Below are 8,994 nucleotides of genomic sequence, written 5' to 3' on the forward strand. Positions count from 1 at the left end.
CAGTGGGGTCCCTCAGCCTGGCCTGTGGGGATCGGGCCAAAACCAGCCTGGTGCATGGATTTGTGCATTGGAGGGGGGTCCCTTGGCCTGGCCTGCGGAGATCAGTTTCAAATCTGTGCACTGGGCCTCCCACATCCCCGAGGGGTCCCGGATTGAGAGAGGGCACAGGCCAGGCAGAGGGACCCCACCGGTGTACAAATCTGTGCACCAGGCCTCTAGTCTATATATATAAAAGGCTAATATGCTAAGTGTCCCTCCGACCAATCGCTGACAAACACTGACCACCAGGGGGCAGATTCTCAATGCAGTAGCTGCCCCCCGGTGGTCAGTGTGCTCCCACAGGGGGAGTACTGCTCAGCCAGAAGCCAGGCTCACGGCTGGTGAGCGCAGCGGCGGTGGCAGGAGCCTCTCCTGCCTCTGCGGCAGCGCTAAGGATCCCTCGGGGGATTTTTGCCCGCTGGCCAGCAGGCAGACATCTCCCGAGGGGGTCCCAGACTGTGAGAGGGTGCAGGCCAAGCTGAGGGACACCCCCTAACCCCCAGTGCACAAATGTCGTGCACCGGGCCTCTAGTTGGTTAATAACATCATATAATTTCAGGTGTACAACTTTATAATATGTTTGTGTACTCAACTGGGAGTTCACTACCCAAAGTCTAATCTTCTTTTATCACCTTGTATTTGACCCCCTTCACCCTCTTCATCTGAGTCTTTTGTAAATTTGTCCTTGTAAAACTTAGAAAAATAACGTTAAAATGGCATAGACCTTGTTGAGGTTGGGGGGAGGCATGTGGAGGGCATGACTGTAATATTACTGGCCTCCCTGGGCTTACTCATTCCATCTCCACTGGGAGGAAGAAGTGACTTACCTGGAGAGAGGCTTTGGGAGAAGACAGCAGCTATGTCCTCTCCCCCTGCTGGGAGCAGCGGCCTGCAGGAGGGGTGCTCTCAGTGGCTCTCTACCACGGTGTAGTTCGATGTAGCAGCTGAAAGAGGCCCGCCCTGGCCACCCACAGCCTGTGCCTGGGAGGCCAAACCTGTGATTCTGGAGCACAGGGTTAGGAAGCCCACAGATTCCACACACCTACACCATGTCCTTTACCTTGGCTTTCAAAGGCAATACTTAAATCCCAACCCACATTGTTTCAGAACTTGACAAGAGAAGAGGACTTTTCTTTTCTTTTTTAAAAAATATATTTTATTTATATTTTACAGAGAGGAAGGGAGAAGGAGAGTTAGAAACATCAATGAGAGAGAAACATCAATCAGCTGCCTCCTGCACACCTCCCACTGGGGATGTGCCCACAACCAAGGTACATGCCCTTAACCCAAATCGAACCTGAGACCCTTCAGTCCACAGGCCGACACTCTATCCACTGTGCCAAACCGGTTAGGGCGAGGACTTTTCTATTTATGGCCCCTCAGACTCCTAACAGATTTATATAAATTGTTCCGTACGTACTTTCAGAGTAAAATTGTAAAAGTTTAACATGTCTATTTTGCTGTTTTCTCCCCTCCAATATCAGTCTGGATCCAAGCAGGAAAGAGAAAATACCCAGTAATTTATTGTTTAAAAATATATTTGTATTGATTCAGAGAGGATGGGAGAGGGAAAGAGAGATAGAAACATCAATGATGAGAGAGAATCATAGATCAGCTGATCAGCTGCTTCCTGCACACCCCTTACCCTGCAATATGCCCTGGCTGGGAATTGAACTGTGACCTCCTGGTTCATAGGCTGATGCCGCTGATCAAGAATACCTTCCCTTCAGATAACTGGTTATATATTTGGGTGGCACTGAGAGGTTCTTATCACTCCATTTCCTTCCTAACAAAAGTCTGTACCTGTTGTCTCTTGCTCTAGGCTTCCTATCTTTATGGATTTATGGCTTTTTAGAAAATCCATGTATGATCATTTTAGTCAGTTTCACTAGGAAGCAAAGGTTAACATATGCTTAATTCATATTGTGGATGGGAAAAAAAGGGGCGGGTTCTATGGAAAGTAACTCACAGGCCTGTAACTTTTCTTTGGGAGGGGGTAATTTTTATTGAATTTATTGGCGTGACATTGGTTAGTAAAATTATATTGGTTGCAGGGGTAGAGTTCTCTGAGACATCATCTGTATATTGTACTATGTGTTCACCACCCAAGTGAAGTCTCCTTCCATCACCATTTATCACCCCTTTATACTCTTCTACCTTCCTCCACTCCATTCCTCTCTAGTAATCACCACCCTGTTGTTGGTGAGGCCTGTAAGTTTTTAGTAAAAGGTTTCTCTATGCTTTAAGCAAGCCCTGTTTATTGTTCCTGTGAATCTAGGTTAACATACCTTTGTAATAAGCTGTAACCACCCTCAAGAGAGCACATAATCTTGTTGAACTATAACCCAGTCCCTGCCTTGCTTCTTCCCACCTCCAGGTCACCTTCCTTATGTTCCTTCCTTAATTTTAAGTGCATAAAAGGAGCTGTAAAACTATTATTCCCTGGAGCATTTGAGAGCTTGCTCCCCAGCATATGTTATTAGTTTGGCTCAAATAAACTCTTATAAGAATTCTCTAAGGTTTGGACGTTTCTTAAGCCGACTGGACGTCTCTGTCCTGGTCTTAGTGGTTCCTGTGCCAAAGGAGCTGACCCACCAACTCTCACCCTCAGCAGAGGTTATGGGTCCAGGCTGGCCCCAACTTCAGGAAATAAGTGTCAGACTCTCAGTGGTCCCATTGAAGCCCTGCCTAGATTGAGACCAGGAAGTCACTTCTCTCCAAAGACATTCTCCTCTCTAAATTTTCTCTAAAGCACTCCTCTTTCAACTCACTAACACCCTTGTATCAATCAGGGTTCAACCAGAAAAACTGAACCCCTAGGAGAGAGAGCTATATATATTAAGGGATTGATTGCAAGGAATTGGCTTACGTGATTGTGGAGGCGAACCCACAGGTCAGACCAGCGGGAAGGGCGGGCTGGAAGCTGCACTCACAGGTGGGATTTCTTTTTCTTCAGAGAAGCCTCGGCCCTGCTCTTAAAGCTTTCACCTGATTGCATCAGGCCTGCCAGTTTACGTAGACATCTCCCTTAAAGTCAACTGACTGTGGGTTTTAATTATAAAATACCTTCTCCGCAACAGGTTACCTTTTGCTTGAATAAAGACTGTGGCTTAGCTAAACTGACACATGAACGTGGCCATCACACCGGTATTATGGGTTGAGTATTTTTAGAATTGTGAAACCCGTGCTTGAGTGTTTCCTTGGAAAATCTGCATCTTATCTGAGCACTCGCTTTGGAATTTTATACCTGCAATACCAAGTTAATTTCCTTATGTATCATCTTGATGCTCAGCATCAAGAGAATAGTTCAGAGTAATGAGCCCCCTGAATCTCCCTGCCTCACCCTCAGTTTGTACCCCGAGTTTCCGCTCAGGGCCTCTCTGGGTCTCCCTGGTTCTTAAACTGACTGCTATGCTTTGCAGTCCTCGCCTTACACTGATGCATGTCCCGTTCCTCCTGCCTCACTCATTAACTGGCTATGCTTGGTAAGCCCCATATTCTTTTTTTTTTTTTAAAGAATAGTTTTATTGATTTTTAAGAGATAGAGAAGAGAGAAACATTGATATTAGAGGAACATCTAATATGGGCTGCCTCCTGCATGCCTCCTCCCTGGGATCAAGCCCAAAACCTGGATATGTGCCCTGACTGAAAATCGAACTAGCAACCTGTCAGTGTAAGGGATGATACCCAACCAACAGAGCCACACCGGCCAGGCCTAGGCCCCATATTCTTAGAGAACATTTCAGGTTCCCCATCTGTTCCCGCCTCATTCAAGGAGTGAGCCTTCCTCCAGTTTGTCTTATGCTGTCTCTACATTGGCTCTGACCTCTGTGCTGGAAAACACCAAGCCAGGTCGAGTCCTCCATCCCTTACTGGATGTCAGACCTCCATCCTCACAACCCCATAACTCTTATGGAACAAATGTTACTCTTGCTTACATTAGAGTTACCTCCCGTATTGGTGATATCTCCTACCCATCCCCAAGCTGGAAGCTTTGGGGACAGATACTGCTCTGGTTCATGTTTCTATGGCTTCTAGCATCTGACACAATGCTTTTTCTAAAGTAGACCCTTAATAACTATTTTCTGAAATGAATGTATTTGACCGGGATCATTATTTCCCTAAGGCCCAGCTGGTGTGGCTCAGTAGTTGAGCATCGACCTATGAACTAGGACGTCACAGTTCGATTCTTGGTGGGGCCACGTGCCTGAGTTGTGGGCTCACTTCCCAGTAGGGAATGTGCAAGAGGCAGCCGATCAATGATTCTCTCTCATCATTGATGTTTCAATCTCTCTTTCCCTCTCCCTTTGTCTCTGAAATCAGTAAAAATATATATTTTTAAAAAACAATTTTGTGAAGGAGCTGCACGTATGATCTCTGAGTCAGGAAACTTGGCTTTGAGCTTACCCTTGTTAACCTCAGTTTTTCTAGCCCTCATTCTCTTCATCTTTCAAATGAGAGGGTTGGGCCAGATGATTTCCAGAGTTCCTGCTATGTTCTTAAATTCTAAGATTGTTTTAATGCCTCAAGTGAGAATGCTGGTTTGTTTTCACAGTTCCTCAAATAAACAATCTTTGCTCCGAGGAGAGAGATATGCTATTCAGAGTGACAAAGTTTGAGTTGCTGGGATGACAGTGAGCAGGCAGCCCTATCCTGCCCTAGCTTGCCCTGCTTGGAGGCAGCAAGCTGCTCAAACTGCACCCAATCAGGGAGCAGGAAACTGGTCCCATGCACTCGGATGACAGCAGGCGACGCGGGAGCAAATGAAGGGCGAGAAGAGAAACGGAAGGCACTTCCTTAAAGAGGGCAGTTTCTAAGAAAAGAAAGACATAATGAGTGAAGAACCATTTCTTTGACGCCACTCCTGATATGGATGACAGGAAAGCCATTACAAGTTACTGTCATTGAAAGTAGGTGTGGTGGCAAGTGGAAGCAGAGGGAAAGGAAACCCAAACACAAATAAAAACATGAGGAAGCTCCCCGAATCATCTCCTCGTTTCAAATAGCTGTAGCTAGACTTTATCTTTTGCCCTTGTGTTCTCTCTCTAACTTCCCCACCCCCCAATCGAGGTCTCAGAGGTCCTTATGACTAAAAAACAAAACAAAACAAAAGGCAAGGGGAGGGGAGGCTCTCAATCCAATCACTGAAACAGAAGTTACTTCTGTGCTGTGAAACAAATAGCAGGTGTGACTCAGAGATGGGGACACAGTATTTTGATGCTCAGTTAAGACATCTTGTAATCCCACCGCGCGAATGGTCAGATTCTACCTCACTTCAGTGTAACCCCCCAGGGCCCGAGGGCAGGGCTCCAGTGGTGCTTGGGGACCAGTGAGTTTTGTGCTTCTGCTCCGGCCTTGTTTCTGCTGCCTTGGTGCTGCCTCAGCTACCCACGACCCACATGGAGTTGCTGCTGCCAGGGGCACAGGCGCCCTCTGTTCTGTGAGTGACAGCCCCAACGTCACCACTCGGGCTGTGCGAAGACACTGCTCTCCCCTTAGCTAGTTTTTCTAAAGCACAAGGCAGATCCTGCCCCAACTGTTCGAGATACGACCAAAGCCAGGGTGCATTGTCTAACAGGTGCTCCAGTGCTAGGAGTCAGAGTGTGGAAGTCGAGTTGAAGAGAATGCCTTTACTCTCAATGATTTTCCTCACTTTGAACAAACCAGATTACAGTCGTCCCCCAAACAACGCAATAGTTACTGAGCACCTCTCATGTGACAAGCACAGTGCTCTGCGTGACCTCTTCGCAACCATCTTTTTTTAAAAAATCTTTATTGTGGAAAGTGTTGCAGGTGTTCCCTTTTTTCCTCATTGACCCCTTCTAGGCCACACCTGCCCCCTTCCCCTTTTTAATGACTTAAAACAACAGAAATTTATTATCTTAAAGTTCTAGAGGTCCGAAGTCTGAAATGAGCCTCACTGGGCTCAATTCAAGGTGCCAGTAGGTCCGGGCTCCTTTTGGGGGACCATCTGTTTCCTTGCTCTTTCTGGCTTCTAGAGGCTTCCCAGGTTCACAGGCTTGGGGCCTCTTCCTCCAGTTTCGAAACCAGCAGCGGGCGATGGGTCGAACGTTTCTCACAGTTCTTCCGAGAGACAGATGGTTCTTCTTTTTTTAAATACGCTTTTTTAAAAATTGATTTTAGACAGAGAGGCGGGGAGAGACATCAGCTGCCTCCTGCACGCCCCCTACTAGGGATCAAGCCCACAACCCAGGCATGTGCCCTGACCGGGAATCCAACCTGGGTGCACCAGATGATGCGCCACCACCTGAGCCACCCCGGCCAGGGTTTATTCTTCTGCTGTCCTGTCTCCTTCTCTGACTCCACACAACGATCTTTGAAACCATTTGCAGATCAACAAACCAACATTGTTCACAGGGATTTCAGTGGAGGCTGTCTGACCAGAGGGACCCAGGGTTTTTTCCACCACAAACGCTGCACAGACCGAAAATCAAATGTCAACATAGCTTTCAAAAATAATGTCCACTTTATCAAAAGGCTTTTAGGAGAAATTTCTTTCAATAAGAAACTCTCCCACTTCATTTACAGTTGATTCCAATTTATAAAAATAAATGGAATAGCAAGAGTTTTCAGAAATGGTTAGCTTATTAAAAAAAAACAGGTTCACTGACAGTTTTAAAGGTGTGTGTGTTTAAATAACAGGTGCTAATGCCAAGAAAATTCATACAAGACTCTTAAAACTAATATTTTATTCAATTATTTACATAGCAGTCATTGTGAACATATTCGCTCCATATACTGCTCTCTCTTCACCACCTCGGATTTCTCCACCTGAAATATGGGGAAACGTGCCTGGTTTGGAAATTTACTTTGGGGAACTATAAGGGCCATGTTTCTCCTTTTACCCCTAGGTAGTAACGTGAGCCTGTTTTGGATTAAGGAGCTATTTCTCACATAAAAAAAAAAAATAAGGTGATTGTATTAAGGGCCACACCCAGTTCCAATAGCCTTGTTCAGGCCTGTCCTTGCAGGAGTCAGAGCTTCCAGTCCTCACCTTCCATCTGCTCCGAATCTCTGAAATGGCGTCTCATGTAATAGACTGCAAATCAACTTACCTTTATTGCCTGAAACAAGAATATTTCCTCTCTATCTCCTCCACCCGAAGAGTCTAAGAACTCAGTGCCAAGCTTTCCAAACACCAGCTAGAGAGAGGGATTCATGTCTACCAGCTCTGTCGCTGTGCTTGCCACCACGAGGAGTGGCTACTGAATGCCAGATTCCGTGTTCTTTGTGAGCAGCTCTTACGCTCAGATATTCACTGAGCGCCTTCTATGGACCAGGCCCGGGGGCTAGGCACAAGGATGTTGGTGGGAACACATTGGACATGGCTTCTGCCCGCCTGCGCTTTTCCCAGGATAATGGGGTGCAGGGGACGATGCCTTACTGACCCAGGGCCACAGACCGGCTGGAGGTGCTGCATGCTTGGGTTCCACAGAATCATCTCTCCCTGGTCACATACAGGCTCACACACGACACCTGCCTACTGCATGCCAGCCCCCTAATCATCCCCATCGCTGAGAGCAAAGGGGTACGGATAAGAGTCCTAACAAACAGGCCTCATCCAGGCTCCCCCAGTTCACCACGCTGATCTCACACCGAACCTGCCGAGGCCACGACCCTGGACTTCCAGCCTCCAGAACTGTGAGAAACAGATGCTTGCTGTTCCCAAGGAACCATTGTCCTCAGTTCCCTGTGCTATCGGATTCTCACAACAAAACGCATGATGGGGCCGAGCGGAAGAATGCGGACTTTTTTACGTAATCTGTCTTTAAGTTGAAAGAAGAACCTGGTGAGGCAGGTTGCAAAGCCAAGGTGATAGACAGTGTGCACATTCTCCATTGCCTCCGATTGGGAAATTCAATAAAATCAGGTTGGGGCCTGCTTTCAGCTCTGGAGAGGGTACTGCCAGTATCAGCACCAACACGCCTGTATCAGCACCAGCTCCGCCTGTAGCAGCACCAGCACTGCCAGTATCAGCACCAACACGCCTGTAGCAGCACCAGCACCGCCTGAAGCAGCATCAGCACTGCCAGTATCAGCACCAACACGCCTGTAGCAGCACCAGCACCGCCTGTAGCAGCACCAGCACCGCCTGTAGCAGCATTCTTACTTCCAGGCTGCAGGTAACGCTGACGCTGACGGCAGGCATCCTCTGGCCCTCTGTGAAGCACTAGGTGCACAGATCTTTATCTGAACGCCTCTCCCTCTGCCACACCTCTGTGTCCACATCTTCCTGGGCCCTCTGCCAGGGCTGATAAGAGAACAAGAAAAGTCTGGGCACAAGGCTTCTCTCTGCCACTTACTGTGTGAGTGTGACCTTGGGCAAATTATTTAGCATCTCTGAGGTCTCCTTATCCAAAAAGTGGAGAAAGCAATACAAAGCTCACAGGATTATTGGCGAGAGCAAATAAATGACCTGCTAAGTTGGTGTCCATGAGCAGTGTTAGACAAAGGCCGCTTGGTGATACTTTAGACTACACCAGGCTCAGCACCTCTGTGTGTCCCTTCTCACTTCCCAGTCATCCTGGCCACACCACTGCTGGGACTGGCCAGCTGGGCGGCACAGGACACCTGACACCTGCCCAGGGGGACACAGTGCTCCTGACATCTAATGGCTGATCATGAAACCAGGTCTGGCTCTCATCCCGAAGCTTCTGTGGACAAGGAAGGCAGAGGAGGATCCACCCACAGCGTGGGAAGGTGGTTAGGAGTTACAAGGTGTAGGCTCGTGTGTAGGGAGAGTAAGATCATCCGCATGGGACCCAATTCCAGACCTTTCCCGAGAGCCCTCAGAACTGACTTCAGGGTAGATGGCTCCTGGAGCAAAGCAGACCCTTTTTTTTGTTTGTTTCAGCATCAAATTTATCAATCGGTAATTATCAACAGTGTTTATTCAAATTATGTATTTTAAAGTGATATTCAGCTAAAATTTTC

This window comes from Myotis lucifugus, unplaced genomic scaffold (genome assembly GCF_000147115.1).
Source record: "Myotis lucifugus unplaced genomic scaffold, Myoluc2.0 scaffold_153, whole genome shotgun sequence".
Classification (NCBI taxonomy): domain Eukaryota; kingdom Metazoa; phylum Chordata; class Mammalia; order Chiroptera; family Vespertilionidae; genus Myotis; species Myotis lucifugus.